An 18298-nucleotide genomic window follows, 5' to 3' on the forward strand; every position below is an offset into this window, starting at 1 on the left:
AATAGTGGCCACTCATACCAGACCTTTCATTTTTCACTTCATGTATTCAGTGTTTCGGCTTCTGTCAGCTTTAACTAACTGATTCCGGTGCCCACAACAGCAACTTCCTGTAAGTTAACAAAGTTGTCTGACCTTAACTTGCAAAAGCTCACCTGGTGGGAAACCCCATCTGTTAGGAAAGGAGGCTGTGGCAGGCTGATCCCCAGATGTTCACCAATTTACACGGTGGAGGCAAACACTGAGAAATCAGAACCTCCTCCTGCACTCCCAGCGCTCCACTAACCAAAAGTAGGCAGTCAGATGCATCAAGTTCCACAGCACCGAGATTTAATGCATTCATTTATAAGGTGCCCGACGCCGGCCCCCTCGGTCTGAGTCGACATAGTATTAGTAGTTATAAGGAGGCAGCCCCTTACCATTCAATCCATGCTGGAGACTCGCTCTTTTCCATATCTAACCCAAATCAAACACACAGATATAATCAGATCTATCAGCTTCATTTGGGAAGTTTAACAGGAGGATACTTCATTCAATATTAAAACTCACTTCCTAGTTAGTGGCTATCCGGTGTACATGTAGCACAATGAACATTACAGCACATTACAGTCCCTGTGGCCTGTGATATTGTGTCAAACTTTTAACCCACTCGAAGATCAATCTAATCCTTCCCTCTAGCAAAGCTCTCCAATTTTCTATCATTCATGTGCTTATCTAAGAGTTTCTAAAATTCCACATATATAACAAAATTATGAGGGGTATAGATAGGGTTTTTTTCCCACTGAGGTTGGGTGAGATTAGAACTACAGGTCATGGCTTAAGGGTGAAAGGCAAAATGGTTAAGGGGAACATGAGGGAGAGATACTTCACTCAGAGGGTGGTGAAAGTGTGGAATGAGCTGCCAGCAGAAGTGGTGGATGCAGGTTTGATTTCAACATTTAAGAGAAATTTGTTTAGGTACATGGATGGGAGGGGTATGGATTTCTATGGTCCGGGTGCAGGTCAAAGGGGCAAGGCAAATTAAGTTTGGCATGGACTAGATGGATCGAAGGGTCTGTTTCGGTGCTGTAGTGTTCTATGACTCTATTACTCCATCTGCCTCTACTACCACTCCTGGAAGGGTGTACCATGCGCCCACCGCTCTCTGAGTAAAAAAAAAATCACCTCTCAAATTCCCACTATACATTCGTCCGATTACCTTCAGCATGTGCCCCCCATGTTAGCCATTCCTGTCCTGAGAGAAAGTCTCTGGCTAGCCATACCACCTATGCCTCTTTTCATCTGTACACCTTGATCAAGTCACCTCTCATTCCCCTTCACTCCAAAGAGAAAAGCCCTAGCTCACTCAAACTACTCTCATAAGACACATTCTCAAGTCCAGGCAGCATTCTGACAAACCTCCTCTGCACCCTCTCTAAAGTTTCCACATCCTTCCTACAATGAGGTGTCCAAAATTGAACACAATGTTCTAAGTACGGTCTAACCAGGGCTTTACCTCACAGCTCTTGAACTCAATCTCCCAACTAATGAAGACCAACACACTCCATAAGCCTTCTTGATCACCCTATCAACTTGCGCAGCTACTTTGAGGGATCGATGGAAGTGGACAGCAAGATCCTGCTCCTTCTCCACTGTGTAATGACAGATTCTTCCAAAACACACAGAATGGAACATGGTAAAGAAACACCTAAGCAAGTGCAATAACAGGACTTACTTGACTGTGGCCACAAGGTAGATTCAAATTCCACTGGGGCGCGGCAGCTATATATGTGGGCGTCCCCAAGCCAGCAGCTTCATTCCTCCTTCAGAACACAAAGCCAGTAATGTAATCCATGTCAAACACAAGAACACTTGTCCTGTCTGGCAGCAGATCTTCAAGCAGCAAACAGACTCTCGAATCATGTGGCTTATTTTTCTGAGAAAAGAGGAAGTGAATTAAATGTGGGCCGTTCTTCCTCAATAAATCAGAGGACTTTGCACAAGCTGCTTGAGCAAAAAATAATCCAACCGTGCACTCCCTTTTCTACCATGTCAGTGTAATGACAGGCATTACAGGAAATTTCAGCATTCTGGTCAGAGCTTTTCCAGAAGCTAAAGTCGCTAAAGACCAAATACACACAGTGGCCACTTTATTAGGTACACCATTTTGTTATCTTCTACACATTGGTTGTTTGTCCGTCTTTATGTGTAGTTTTTCATTGATTCTATGTTCTTTCTTTGTAGCTACTGCAAACAGCTGCAAGAAAATAAATCTCAGGGTACTTTATGGTGGTACCCACCTGCTTCCAGCAGACTTCAATTGTACCAGTACCCTGTCTAAATGACTATCACCCAATGGCACTTACACCCACAGTGATGAAGTGTTTTGAGGACTGGTGTTGAAGCATATCAGCTCCTGTCTGAATTGCAACTTGGATCTGTTCCAATTCGATTGCCAAAGCAACAGGAAGGCAGGAAGGTCTGCAGCAGATGCTGTTGCGTTGGCTCTTCGTACAACCCTGGAACACCTGAACAGCAAAGATACATATATCAGGATGCAGCTCGGCACTTAACACCATCAAAACTAATCTGTAAGCTCCAAGACCTGGGCCTCAATACCCCCGTGTGCAACTGGATCCTGGATTTCCTCACTTGCAGACCCCAGTCAGATAAGATTAGCAAAAACATCTCCTCCACAATCTCCATCAGTACAAGAGCACCACAGGGATCTGTACTTAGCCCCTGTTCTACTCACTTTACACCTATGACTATGTGGCTAAGTACAGCTCCAACACCATACACAAGTTTGCTGATGACACCACTGTTGTGGGCTGTATTAAAGGGGGGGGGATGAATCGGCATACAGGAGGGAGATTGAAACTTAGCAAAGTGGTGTAATAACAACAACCTCTCACTCAATGTCAATACATCCATGGAACTGATTGTAGACTTCAGGAGAGGCAAACCACGGGTCCATGAGCCAGTAATCACTGGAGGATCAGAGGTGGAGAGGGTCAGTAACTTTAAATTCCTGGCTGTCACTATCTCAGAAGATCTGTCCTGGAACCATCATAAAAATATATTATAAAGAAAGCACGGCAGTGCCTGTACTTCTTTGGAGGTCAGCGGAGGTTCGGCATGTCATCAAAAACTTTGGCAAACTTCTATAGATATGTGGTGGAGATTGTGCTGACGGGCTGCATTACATCCTGGTACGGGAACACCAATGTCTTTGAGCAGAAAATCCTACAAAAGGTAGTGGATTCGGCCCAGTACTTCACAAGTAAAACCCTCCCAGTCATTGAGCACATCTACATGAAACATTGCCGTAAAAAACCAGCATCCATCATCAAAGGTCCTCACCACCCAGGCCATGCTCTTTTCTCGCTGCTGCCATCAGGTAGAAGGTACAGGAGCCTCAGGACTCACACCACCAGGTTCAGGAACAGTTACTAACCCTCAACCATTAGGCTCTTGAAGAAAAAGGAATAACTACACTCATTTAAGTATTCTGTTATCTTGTTATCTCATAATTTATTGCTATTTATTATATCTTCATTTTCACAGTTTGTTTACAGTTTATAGTTGCTGGTGTTTACAGTTTACAGCTACTGTTCTTTAGATTTGCTAAGTATGCCCACAAAAAAAAATCTCTGGGTTGTATGTGGTAACATGTATGTACTCTGATACTAAATTTTACTTCGAAAGTTCACTTTGAACTTTGGTGACATCCATGTACTTTGATAATAAATTTACATTGAATTTCATTCTCTTTAACATGACTGCATCGTCTCCATTTGTTTCACTGAAAGGAAGCAATGATCGAGGAATACAAAGGCATTGGGATGGCAGTATGAAGCCTCACTAAAGGGCCAAGAGCATGGCTGAAGGCTCAATCATGTTGAAGGTTATAGAGAAGCAGTGGGAGAAGCTCACGGGAATATTTGATGGGGTGTTCACAACCTCTAAGTATACACTCAGTGGCCACCTGTACACTTGCTTGCAAATATCTAATCAGCCAATCATGTGGCAGAAACTCAATGCATAGGAACATGCAGACATGGTCAAGAGGTTCTGTTGTTGTTCAGACCAAAATTCAGAATGGGGAAAAAATTTGACCTAAGTGATTTTGACTGTGGAATGATTGTTGGTGCCAGGCAGGGTAGTTTGAGTATCTCAGAAACTGCTGATCTCCTGGGATTTTCATGCACAACAGTCTTTACAGTTTACAGAGAATGGTGTGAAAAACAAAAAGAAAAAAACATCCAGTGAACCACAGTTCTGTGGGTGAAAACACCTTGTTAATGAGAGAGGTTAGAAGAGATTGGCCAGACTGGTTCAAACTGACAGGAAGGCAAGAGTAATTGAGATAACCAACAGTGAAGTGAAGAGGAACATCTCTGAATGCAGAACACATCAAACCTTGAAGTGGATGGGCCACAGCAGCAGAAGACCATGGACATACACTCAGTGGCCATTTTATTAGGAAATGGAGGTACCTAATAAGGTGACCACTGAGTGTATATGGCCACTGTAACACGGTGTCAGTAGGAGCTTGGTGTGTATAAATTGTTTCCATATTTACTAAGTTAGAACAGCAACTGTATCTTTAAGTATTACATTGAGTGGAAATGTGTTGAAATTATTACACATCCGATGGCTCTGGGCCTGTTCTCACTGGAATTTAGAAGAATGAGAGTGAATCTCATTCAAACCTATCAAATATTGAAAGGTCAAGATTGAGTGGATGTTTCCAACAGTGGGAGAGCTTAGGACCAGAGGACACAGCCTCAGAATACAGGAACGTCCCTTTAGAAGAGATGAGGAGGAATTTCTTTAGCCAGAGGGTGGTAAACCTGTCAAATTCATTGCCACGGGTGGCAGTGGAGACCAAGTCATTGGGTATATTTAAAAAGGAGGGTGACAGATTCTTGATTAGTCTGGATGTCAAAGGTTACGAGGAGAAGGCAGGAGAATGGGGTTAAGAGGGATAATAATTCAGTCATGATGGAATGGCAGAGCAAAGTCGATGGGCTAAATGGACTAATTCTGCTCCTATGTCTTATAATCACAAACAGAGAGCATTTAGAGTCATACAGCACAGAAACATGCCCTTTAAACCAATTTGTCCCTGTTCACCAATGAATCCTGATGAAGGGCCTTGGCCTGAAAGATTGACTCTTTATTCCTCTCCATAGATGCTGCCTGACCTTCTGAGTTCCTCCAGCATTTTGTGTGTGTTGCTCAGGATTTCCAACATCTCAGAATCTCTTGAGCTAGTCTCACGTGGTTGCATTTGGCCCACACCCCTAGAATCCTTTCCCAGTCATGTACCTGTCCAAAAGCATTGCAATCTTAGCTGCCTCTACCACTTCCACTGGCAACTTCTTCCCCATACCCACTGTTATTTAAGAGAATTGAAAACAAATCCAGCTGCTTAGCAAGAGGGAGGGGTTAGAAGCGAGAAGTATTTTAAAGCACAAAGTGCATTGCTATAATCTAGAACACATTACCTGGAATTAGTTTTGCAAAGTGGAACTAGAAACAATGCAATGTCACATTGTGGGATGAGAGCTGGGGCTTGTGTCATTCCTTCAGTAAAGGAAGTTAGAATCAGTGTTAATATCACTGACCTATGTCGTGAAATTTGTTGTTTCGTGGCAGCAGTACAGTGCGATACATAATAATTTTTAAAAACCATGAATTACAATCAGAAATATATATTAAAAAATTCATCAAATAAGTAGAGCAAAATACTCTTGTAGTATTCATGGGATCGTTGTCCATTCTGAAATCTGATGGCGGTGGGGAAGAAGCTGATTCTGAAACGTTGACTGTGTGTCTTCAGGCTCCTGTACTTCCTCCTTGATGTTAGCAATGAGAAGGGGGTCATGTTATGGGTGATGGGGGTCCTTAAAGATGGGTGCTGCCTTTTTGAGGCATTGCATTTTGTAGGTGTCCTCAATGCTGGGGAGGCCAGTATCCATGATGGAGCTGTCTGAGTTCACACCTCGATGCTAGGGAGACTAGTGCCCATGGTGGGACTGGTTGAGTTCACTGATTGATACTGGGGAGACTAGTGCCCATGGTGGGACTGGCTGAGTTCACTGATTGATACTGGGGAGAGTAGTGCCCATGGTGGGACTGGCTGAGTCCACTGATTGATACTGCGGAGACTGGTGTCCATGGTGGAGCGGGCTGAGTTCTCACCTCGATACTGAGGAGGATCATGACCATGGTTGAGTTTACAACTTTCTGTGGAACAGAAGAATGGGACAAATAGCCCTTTCTTTGGGATATACAGTAGTTCTTCAGAGAAATCTAGTTTTATCAGAGGGGGACACAGAAGTACCCCATTCAGATTACTGAAGCAATACTGTGCCCAGGCAAAACAGCCCTGAACATAAACTACGGCGCAGGAACAGACACTTTGACCCATGATGTCTGTGACCCACAATGTTCGATCACAAACAAGAGAAAATCGGCAGATGCTGGAAATCTCAGCAACACACACAAAATGCTGGAGGAACTCAGCAGCCCAGGCAGCATCTTTGGAAAAGAATACAGATGACATTTCGGGCTGAGATCCTTCGGCAGGTCAAGGCCAAATTAATCTAAGTCACTTCAGCCCACAGACCACAAGTGTCGCCATGTTTCTATGCCAAGATAACATGCCTACAACTCACTAACCCTTACTAACCCATACACCTTTGGAATGTGGGAGGAAACCAGGCAGCCAGAGGAAACCCGTGCAGTCACTGTGAGAACATGCAACCTTCCTAGGGACAGCAGCAGGAATTGAATCACTATCTTCTAGCCAATGCTGTAAGGCATTGCGATAACCACTACATTACAGTGCTACCCTCTAAAAGAAAATGTAAAGAGTTTATTAGAATACTTACTTTCTTATTGTCCATCCTGCTGCTAGTGTTTAGGGTAGCATTGAAGATTCTCCATCTCTCTCTGTATGGAAGGATTCTTTATAGTTGTTTCTGGAACAATATTTTTGGACCAGTCAGGGTTATTAGCCCTGAGTTGAATCCTAGAACCTGGCAGACTAGTGGACCACTTTTAGTCTGGCCTCTACCCCTTCTTCTCCTACCCTTGGATTTTCCCATTAACCTGGTTTCACCTATCACCTTCCAGCTAGCCTGTTCTCCCCTCAACAACTTTTAATTCAGGCACCTCCCCCTTCCCTGCCCTGAAGAAGGATCTCAGCTGGAAACATTGACTGGTTACTCTTTTCCACAGATGCTGCCTGGTCTGCTGAGCTCCTCCAGAATGTTGTGTGTATTGCTCTACCCTTTGACCTGTTTGGCATGGGTAATCCTTCCAAGAGCTAAAGCACATGGCCCTGACTCCAGCCAACGTAGCACTCCAAGTCATTGAGGCACGCAAGCCTCCAAACTCTACAACAAGGTTGTGGTCCTCTTAGAGGGTTTATTGGAGTCCAAGAAGATAATTTACCTGTGGAGTTGGATTATGTAGATAAGATTCTTAATAAATACCTCATGATTCCTTTGCAAAAGTAGAAAATAGCACTGATAGTGCAGTTAAGTTGGGAGAGTACAAAGTCAACTGAGAAAATCTACAGATGCTGGAATTTTAAAATAAACCAGGAAATGCTAGAAGTATCCAGCAGAACATGCAGTAATAATGTGGCCACTGAGTTTAAAATGGAGTACAGTACAGGAACAGGCCCTTCGGCCCACAATATTGTGCCAAACTAATGAAATTAATAATCAAATGCCCAACTAAATTAATCCCTTCTATCTACCATATCCTTCCATTTCTTGCATATTCATGTGCCTAAGAGCCTTTTGAATGCTTCTGTCATATCTGGCTCCACACAGACACTGGCAGCGCATTCCAGGTACCCACCACTCTCTGTATTAAACCTGATTCTGATTCTGTAAAGGACTTACCATGCACATCTCCTTTAAACTTATCCCTTCTCACCTTCCATGCATGTCCTCTGGTATTGTACAGTTTTGGGGGGAAAGGATACTGTCTGTCTACTGTATCTATGTCCCATAATCATAAACGTCTGTCAGGTCTCCCCTCAGTCTCACAACTGCCTCAGAGAGGTTACCAAGTCAGCCAGTTACAATTTTCCCTTAAATAATCCACTGAGTCAAATCATAGTAAATTTATTATCAAAGTACAAAGTAACATCGAGAACATGAGTTGTAGAGTCCTAGAAAGAGAGTCTAGAGGATATGGAATCAGTTCAGGGTTGAGGTGAGTGATTCAGGAGCCTCATGGTTAAAGGGTAATAATGTTCCTGAACCTGGTGGTTTGGTTCTGTACCTCTTGTCCAATGGTAGTAGTGAGAAGAGAGTATGGCCTGAAGGGTGGGGGTGCTTGGCGATGGGTGTTGCTTTCTTGCGGCAGCACTCTTTGTAAATGTGCTCAGTGGTTGTCTCTAACAGTCTGGGCTGTATCCACTCCTTTACCCTTTTCAAAGGTGGGTGTTTCCATGCCAGGCCGTGATGCAGCCAGTTAGGATACTCGCCATCAAAGTTCAAAAGTTCAAAGTTCAAACTAAGATTTATTATCAGTGTACATACATGTCACCACCATACAACACTGAGAATACTTAGCAAATCTACAGAACAGTAACTGCAAATAGGATCTGTAAACTGTAAACAGGAACTGTGCAAATGCAGATAATAAATAAATAGCAGCAAATAACGAGAATGAAATAACAAAATGAAAGAGTCCTTAAATGAGTGTAGTTACCCTCTTTTGTTCAAGACCCTGATGGTTGAGGGGCAGTCACTGTTCACTGTGCAGCTAAGGAAGTTTGTCAAAGTTTTAGATGACGTACCAAATCTAGAGAAACTTTTAAGAAAATAGAGGCACTTTTGCACCTTCTTTGTGATAACACATACATGCTGGTCCCAGGACAGATCCTCTGATATGTAAACACCAAGAAAGTTAAAGTTACTGACCCTCTCCACCTCCAATCCTCTAATGAGGACTGGCTCATCTTCCTCCTGTGGTCAATCATCAGCTCTTTGGCATCGTTGATGTTGAGTGAGAGGTTGTTGTTGCAGCACCACCCAGCCAGGTTTTCAATCTCCCTCCTGTATGCCAATATATCGCCACCTTTGATTCGGTCAACAACAGACATACCACAGTAACCTTTAGAAAAACAAGCCTTTCAAAGCAAAGTTGCTGATGTCTTACAAGGGATTGGACAGTTTTCGGAGTCTAAAAGTTGGAGCAGTTTTGGATCAGAAAACATGAGAGCTGAATTAGGCTATTTGGCCCATTGAGTCTGCTTCATCATTCCAGCATGGCTGATTTATTATCCCTCTAAACCAGGGGTTCCCAACCTTTTTTATGCTATAGACCCCTTACCATTAACTAAAGAGTCATTAACAGTTTTAGGCCCCTTATCCAAAAAAGAATGTGCGTTCATTGGAGAGGGTACAGAAGACGTTCAGAAGAATGATCCCAGAAATTAAAGAGTTAACATCTAAGGAGCGTTTGATGGCTCTGGGCCTAATCTCACTGGAGTTTAGAAAAATGAGGGAGAATGTGGAGGGCCACAAAAGATCTACGGAGGATGCGATCTTACTGGCTCTCCGCAAGTACTTACCATAACCATAGAAACTACAGCAAAGAAACAGACCTTTTGGCCCTTCTTGGCTGTGCCGAACCATTTTCTGCCTAGTCCCACTGACCTGCACACGGACCATATCCCTCCATACACCTCCCATCCATGTATCTGTCCAATTTATACTTAAATGTTAAAAAAGAACCCGCATTTACCACCTCGTCTGGCAGCTCATTCCATACTCCCACCACTCTCTGTGTGAAGAAGACCCCCCCTAATGTTCCCTTTAAACTTTTCCCCCCTCACCCTAAACCCATGTCGTCTGGTTTTTTTCTCCCCTTGCCTCAGTGGAAAAAGCCTGCTTGCATTCACTCTATCTATACCCATCATAATTTTATATACCTCTATCAAATCTCCCCTCATTCTTCTACACTCCAGGGAATAAAGTCCCAACCTATTCAACCTTTCTCTGTAACTGAGTTTCTCAAGTCCCGGCAACATCCTTGTAAACCTTCTCTGCACTCTTTCAACCTTATTTATATCCTTCCTGTAATTTGGTGACCAAAACTGAACACAATACTCCAGATTCGGCCTCACCAATGCCTTATACAACCTCATCATAACATTCCAGCTCTTATACTCAATACTTCGATTAATAAAGGCCAATGTAACAAAAGCTCTCTTTACGACCCTATCTACCTGTGACGCCACTTTTAGGGAATTTTGTATCTGTATTTCCAGATCCCTCTGTTCCACTGCACTCCTCAGTGCCTTACCATTAACCCCGTATGTTCTACGTTGGTTTGTCCCTCCAACGTGCAATACCTCACACTTGTCAGTATTAAACTCCATCTGCCATTTTTTAGCCCATTTTTCCAGCTGGTCCAAGTCCCTCTGCAGGCTCTGAAAACCTTCCTCACTGTCTACTACACCTCCAATCTTTGTATCATCACAAACTTGCTGATCCAATTTACCACATTATCATCCAGATCATTGATATAGATGACAAATAACAATGGACCCAGCACTGATCCCTGTGGCACACCACTAGTCACAGGCCTCCACTCAGAGAAGCAATTCTCTACCACCACTCTCTGGCTTCTTCCATCGAGCCAATGTCTAATCCAATTTACCACCTCTCCATGTATACCTAGCGACTGAATTTTCCTAACTAACCTCCCATGCGGGACCTTGTCAAAGGCCTTACTGAAGTCCATGTAGACAATATCCACTGCCTTCCCTTCATCCACTTTCCTGGTAACCTCCTCGAAAAACTCCAATAGATTGGTCAAACATGACCTACCACGCACAAAGCCATGTTGACTCTCCCTAATAAGTCCCAGTCTATCCAAATGCTTGTAGATTCTGTCCCTTAGTACTCCCTCCAATAACTTACCTACTACCGACGTTAAACTTACTGGCCTATAATTTCCCGGATTACTTTTCGATCCTTTTTTAAACAACGGAACAACATGAGCCACTCTCCAATCCTCCGGCACCTCACCTGTAGACAGCGACATTTTAAATATTTCAGCCAGGGCCCCTGCAATTTCAACACTAGTCTCCTTCAGGTCCGAGGGAACACCCCGTCAGGTCCCGGGGATTTATCCACTTTAATTTTCCTCAAGACAGCAAGGACCTCCTCCTTTTCGATCTGTACAGTTTCCATGATCTCACTACTTGTTTCCCTTAATTCCATAGACTTCATGCCAGTTTCCTTAGTAAACACAGACGCAAAAAACCTATTTAAGATCTCCCCCATTTCCTTTGGTTCCGCACATAGCCGACCACTCTGATCTTCAAGAGGACCAATTTTATCCCTTACAATCCTTTTGCTCTTAATATACCTGTAAAAGCTCTTTGGATTATCCTTCACTTTGACTGCCAAGGCAACCTCATGTCTTCTTTTAGCCCTCCTGATTTCTTTCTTAAGTATTTTCTTGCACTTCTTATACTCCTCAAGCACCTTATTTACTCCCTGCTTCCTATACACATCATACAACTCCTTCTTCTTCTTTATAGAGTTGCAATATCCCTTGAGAACCAAGGTTCCTTATTCCTATTCACTTTGCCTTTAATCCTGACAGGAACATACAAATTCTGCACTCTCAAAATTTCTGCTTTGAAGGCTTCCCGCCTACCGATCACATCCATGCCAGAGAACAACCTGTCCCAATCCACGCTTTTTAGATCCTTTCTTAAATCACCTGGACAATACAAATGCCTATGTCAGGATGCTGTTTATTGACTATAGCTCAGCAGTTAACACCAGCATTCCTACAGTCCTAATCAAAAAGTTACAGAACCTGGGCCTTTGCACCTCCCTCTGCAACTGGATCCTCGACTTCCTAACCAGTAGACCACAATCTGTGCAGATTGGTAATAACATCTCTACCTCGCTGATAATCAACACTGGCGCACCTCAGGGGTGTATGCTTAGCCCACTGCTCTACTCTCTCTACACGCATGACACAGGTCAAATAACATCTATAAATGTGCTAATGATACAACCGTTGTTGGCAGAATCTCAGATGATGACAAGAGAACATACCAGCTAGATATACCAGCTAGTTGAGAGGTGTTGCAGCAACAACCTTGTACTCAACGTCAATAAGACCAAAGAGCTAATTGCGGAGTTCAGAAAGGGTAAGATGAGGGAACACACACCAATCCTCAAAGAAGGATCCGAGTTGCTGGCTGTTAATCTCTCTGAGGACCTAACCATCCATTCTAACAGTTCACCACTTCCTCTTTCAGCCGCCCAGTCAGCGGCGTGAGCAGCACACAGTGAGGAGGTTTCTCACAGGTCAGTGGCGCTTGTTTAAAAGGAGAGCTTTGTGGGCATTCGGTATCATTTTGGCGGACCAATCAGCGGCGGGTGTGGTGTAGTAAATAGAAGTACAGGAGGGACAAGTGGAGTGGGCCAGTGGTGAGAGTGGAAGTGTCAGGCTTTGGCCCGAAGGCTTGGAAGAGACGTTAGCTCTGAGTAAGTTGCCCAGGTAAGTTCCTGTTAAGTTTCCCTTTTTTCTTACTGTGTCAGCGGTACTTAGTGTAGTTTAAATGGCTGTTGTGCGTTCTTCATGCCAGATGTTGGAGTCCTGGGAGACCCAGCTCCTTGATGCCTATGTTAGGGATCTGGAGCAGCAGCTGGATGTCCTTCGGCTTATATGGGAGAGTGAGGAGATAATTGATCAGAGTTATAGGAAAGTAGTCACCCCTAAGTTGCAGAAGGCGGGTAGCTGGATGACTGCCAGAAGGAGGAATGGGAAGGTGAATAGGCAGTTAGCGCAGAGCACCCCCTTGGCCATTCCCCAAAATAATGAGTATACTGTTTTGGATACTGTTGACTCCCAGGAGAATGCCACAGAGACCAGGTTACTGGCACTGACCACGGTTCTGTGGTACAGAAGAGAAAGAGGGAGAAGAGGGGAGTGGTAGTGATGGAGACTCGATAGTCAGATTCTGTGGACATGGACATAAATGGAGTACCAATGACTTAGGAAGGAAAAGTAAAGAGGTCCTGAAAAGAGAATGTAGAGAGCTAGGTAGAAAGCTGAGAAGCAGGACCTCCCGGGTAGTAATTTCTGGATTGCTGCCTGTACCATACGCCAGTGAGGATAGAAACAGGATGATCTGGCAGATAAATGCCTGGCTGAGAAGCTGGTGTAGGGGGCAGGGCCTCAGGTTCCTGGATCATTGGGATCTCTTCTGGGGACAGCATGACCAGTACAACAGGGACGGGTTGCACCTGATCCCAAAGGGGACCAATATTCTCGCAAGGATGTTTCTTTAGAGCTATTGGGGAGGGTTTAAACTAATTTGGCAGGGAGATAGGAACCAGAGGGAAAGGACTCAGAACAGGACAGATGGTTTAAAAAAAACCAAAGCTAGCATGCAGTCAGACAGTTAGGAAGAGCAGGCAGATGATAGGACAAAATTGCAGCCAGCAGGGTGAGTATCAGTGCATTAGGGATGCAAAATCAAAAAGGGGAGCAAATGCAGTACTCAAACTGTTATATCTCAATGCACAGAGTATAAGAAATAAGCTGGATGATCTTGCTGCACTTTTACAGATCGTCAGGTATGATGATGTCGCCTTCACTGAACCATGGCTGAAGAATGGTTGGAGTTGGGAGCTGAATGTCAATGTTACACATTGTATCAAAGGAGTAAGAAGGCAGGCAGAGGGGATGGCATGGCTCTGCAGGTAAAACATGCCATCAAATCATTAGAAAGACGTGATAGAGGATCAAAAGATGCTGAATCCTTGTGGGTTGAGTTACAAACTGCAAGGGTAGAAGGACCTGATGGCAGTAATATACAGGCCTCCAAACAGTAGCGGGGATGTGAACTACAGATTACAATGGGAAGTAAGAAAGGCATGTCAAAAGGGCTAGGTTTTGATAGTCATGGGAGATTTTAACATGCAGGTGGATTGGAAAAATCAGGTTGATAATGGATCCCAAGAGAGTGAATTTATTGAATGGCTTTTTAGAGCAGTTTGTCGTTGAGCCTACTAGGCGATCAGCTATACTGGATTGGGTGTTATGTAATGAACTGGAGGTGATTAGGGAGCTTAAGGTAAAGGAACTCATAGGAGCCAGTGATCACAATATGATTGCGTTCAATTTGGAATTTGATAGGGAGAAACTAAAGTTTGACGTAGCAGAATTTCAGTGGAGCAAAGGAAATCACAGTGGTATGAGAGAAGAATTGGCTGAAGTAAATTGGAAGAAGATCCCGGCAGTGATGACAGCAGAGCAGTAATGTCTTGAGTTTCTGGGGGAAATGAGGAGGGTGCAGGATAGACATATTCCAAAAACAAAGAAATGGGAAAATAGTACAACCGTGACTGACAAGGGAAGTCAAAGGTAATGTAAAAGCAAAAGGAACACACATCAAAGTTGCTGGTGAACGCAGCAGGCCAGGCAGCATCTCTAGGAAGAGGTACAGTTGATCCTTGAGGGTCTCGGCCCGAAACGTCCACTGTACCTCTTCCTAGAGATGCTGCCTGGCCTGCTGCGTTCACCAGCAACTTTGATGTGTGTTGCTTGAATTTTCAGCATCTGCAGATTTCCTCGTGCTTGCATAAAAGCTAAAGAGAGGGCATTTAACAAAGCAAAAATTAACAGGAAGATAGAGGATTGGGAAGCTTTTAAAAACCTACAGAAAGCAGCTAAAATAGTCTTTAGGAGGGAAAAGATAACTATGAAAGGAAGCTTGCAAACAATATCAAGGTGGATAGAAAAAACTTTTTCAAGTATATCTAAAAAGCAAAAGAGAAATGAGAGTGGATATAGGACCGCTAGAAAATGAAGTCAGAGAAATAATAACGGGGGACAAGGAGATGGCAAATGAACTAAATAAGTATTTTGCATCAGTCCTCACTGTGGAAGACACTAGCAGTGTGCCAGGTATTGAAGGGTGTGAGGGAAGATAAATGAGTGCAGTTACTTTTACAAGGGAGAAAGTGTTCAAAAAGCTGAACGACCCAAGGGTATGCAAGTCACCCAGGCCAGATGAACTGTAAACTAGAAGGCCTTTGACAAGGTGCCACAAGAGGTTGCTTACCAATTCAAGAGCCCATGGTGTTACAGGAACATCACTAGCATGGTTAGATCATTGGTTGATTGGTAAGAGGCAGCGAGTGGGAATACAAGAATCCTTTTCTGTTTGGCTGCCAATGAACAGTGGTGTTCTGCATGGGTAGTTTTTGGGACGGATTATTTTTATCAGTGATTTAGATGATGGAATAGAAGGCTTTTTGCCAAGTTTAAAAATGATACAAAAATTGCTGGAGGGGCAAGGAGTGTTGAGGAAACATAAAGGCTACAGAAGGAATTAGGCAGATTAGGAGAATGAGCAAGAAAGTGGCAAATGAAATACAATGTTGGAAGATGCATAGTCATGCACTTTGGAAGTAGAAATAAATGTGCGGAGAATTTTCTAAATGGGGAGAAAATACAAAAATCTGAGGTGCAAAGCGACTTAGGCGTCCTTGTGCAGAACACCCGAAAGGATAATTTGCAGGTTGAGTCCGTGGTGAAGAAGGCAAACGTTAGCTTCACTTCAAGAGGTCTAGAATGTAACAGCAGGGATGTGATGCTGAGGCTTTATAAGATACTGGTGAGGCCTCACCTGGAGCTGAACCCAATGCGGGCTGGGAGACCATTTCGCTGAACTCGACGCAGGCTGGGAGACCGTTTCGCTGAAGACCCGATAAAGGCTGGGAGACTGTTTTGCTGAACACCTACGCTCTGTCCACCAGAGAAAGCAGGATCTCCCATTCCCATTCTGATATGTCTATCCATGGCCTCCTCTACTGTCAAGATGAAGCCACACTCAGGTTGGAGGAACAACATCTTATATTCCATCTGGGTAGCCTCCAACCTGATGGCATGAACATTGACTTCTCTAACTTCCCTTAATGCCCCACCTCCCCTTCGTATTTCATCCGTTATTTATTTATTTTTTATTAGTATTAATTTTTTTCTCTCTCTCTCCATTTCCCCCTCTGTCCCTCTCACTATACTCCTTGCCCATCCTCTGGGTTCCCCCCTCCCCCTTTCTTTCTCCCTAGGCCTCCCGTCCCATGATCCTCTCATATCCCTTTTGCCAATCACCTGTCCAGCTCTTGGCTCCATCCCTCCCCCTCCTGTCTTCTCCTATCATTTTGGATCTCCCCCTCTCCCTCCCCCTCCCACTTTCAAATCTCTTACTAACTCTTCTTTCAGTTAGTCCTGACAAACGGTCTCAGCCCGAAACGTTGAAAGTACCTCTTCCTATAGATGCTGCCTGGCCTGCTGCGTTCACCAGCATTTTTTATGTGTGTTGCCTGGAGCATTGTGAACAGTTTTGGGCTCCTTATCTAAGAAAAGATGTGCTGGCATTGGAGAGGGTTTAGAGAAGATTCACAAGAATGATTCCGGGAATGAAAGGGTTATCATATGACATATGAGGAGCATTTGATGGCTCTGGGCCTGTACTCGCTGGAATTTAGAAGGATGAGGGGGGAATCTTATTGAAACCTTCGGAATGATGAAAGGCCTAGACAGAGTAGATATGGAAAGAATGCTTCCCATGGTAGGGGAGTGCAGGACAAGAGGGCACAGCCTCAGGATAGAGGAGCATCCATTTAAAACGTAAGTGCAGACCAATTTTAGCCAGAGGGTGGTGAATTTGTGGAATTTGAGGCCAGGTCGTTGGATGTATTTAAGGCGGAGATTGATAGGTTCTTGATTAGCCGCAGGGAGAAGGCCGGAGAGTGGGGCTGGGGAGGAGAGAAAAAAGGATCAGCCATGATTGAATGGCAGAACAGACTCGATGGGCCAAATAGTCTAATTCAGCTCCAACGACTTATGGTCTCTTTCCACAGATACTGCCTAGCCTGCTAAGATTAATCCTGTCACACAGAATTTCTCCAGTAAGTTTCCTACCATTGTTATTAGTCCTACTATCCTTGAAATGTAGTTTCTTGTCAAGCTTTTGATGTTGAGAAATGGGTGAAGTATTTTGGCTATTAAGCTGTACTTTAGTGAATTATTATTATATCAAATAGAACAACACAGCATAGGATTACGTCCTTAGGCTCACAAAGTTTTGCCAAACTAATTAAACAAATAATTAAGTTCCTAATTAAACTAATCCTTTCCACCTACATCATGTCCATATCCCTCCACATGTGCCTTCTGCAGCGAATCAGACTGGTGAGTAAAGCTGGTCTCTTCACCCTGAGTAGGAAACTTCTGGTTGTAACTCTCTAAACTCTCTTCCTGCCTGAGCAGCATATCCTTGACGTCTCCCCTTCGGTACCTGTAAAGTCAAAATAAGTCAATGTTTCTGGTGTAATTGTGTTATTACCACTCTGTATGCTGGTTACCTATTACTTGGCAAATAACTTGAAACCCTACTTTCTTATTTTGTGATAGGCCAGGGTCTTTCAGAAAGTAAGTTTTTAACAATTCGCTTTCATTTGCTTACAAACATGCAAGGCGGATAGAAATTGACTTGCTGCGATAATTGACTATGAGGGTCACAGGAATCTTCAAAACACTCGATAACTTCAATAACATCTGGTATGGAGGGGTGACTGTACAGGATCGGGAAAAGCTGCAGAAATTTACAAATTCAGCCAACCCCATCGTGGGCACTCGTCTCCTGCACCATCGAGGACATCTTCAAAAGGTAATGCCTCAAAAAGGCAGCACACCTCATTAAGGACCACCACCACCCAGGACATGCCCTCTTCTCATTGCTACCATTAAGGAGGAGGTACGGGAGCCTGAATACAGACACTCAATGTTTCTGGAACGGCATCTTCCCTTCTGCCATCAGATTTCTGAATGGACAGTAAACCCATGTGCACTATCTCACTATTTTTTACTCTCTTATTGCACTACTTAATAAATTAATTTTAATATATTTCACAAATTTCATGACGTATACCAATGAAATTAAACCTGATTCTGATTCTGAATTTTGAAGAACCATGACTGGCAGGGTTCTAGACTCAACGTTACCAGGTGGAATTAGTTTGGGGTTCTTTTTCTTTTGAACAGCAGAGGGATGTTTGGCCAAATAACCTCCTTCTGGTTTGAGGATTTTCAATGAAGCCCTATATTGATGCAGGAAGAATGACACATTGTGAGAAAACCCTTGCATTATTGCTCTATGACAAAGAAGTCATTTGGAAATTGTGCATCAATTTACAACTGCCTGACAATTTGTCAGCTACTTCAACTCAGCCCAAGTTTCACT

The 18298-nt window shown here is 43.7% G+C and overlaps 1 protein-coding gene across 2 annotated transcripts in view; it reads right to left on the reverse strand.

Moving 5' to 3' along the window:
• Window positions 1-1878, reverse strand: part of wdfy4 (WDFY family member 4) — a 351254-nt gene extending 349376 nt beyond the window's left edge. For both annotated transcript variants that reach the window (XM_063070340.1, XM_063070339.1), the window contains exon 1: window positions 1712-1878. The gene's annotated coding sequence lies outside the window, so the exon portion shown is untranslated. The remainder of the gene's footprint in view (window positions 1-1711) is intronic.
• Between the last annotated feature and the right edge of the window lie 16420 nt (window positions 1879-18298).

Source organism: Mobula hypostoma, chromosome 18, assembly GCF_963921235.1.
Source record: "Mobula hypostoma chromosome 18, sMobHyp1.1, whole genome shotgun sequence".
NCBI lineage: Eukaryota > Metazoa > Chordata > Chondrichthyes > Myliobatiformes > Myliobatidae > Mobula > Mobula hypostoma.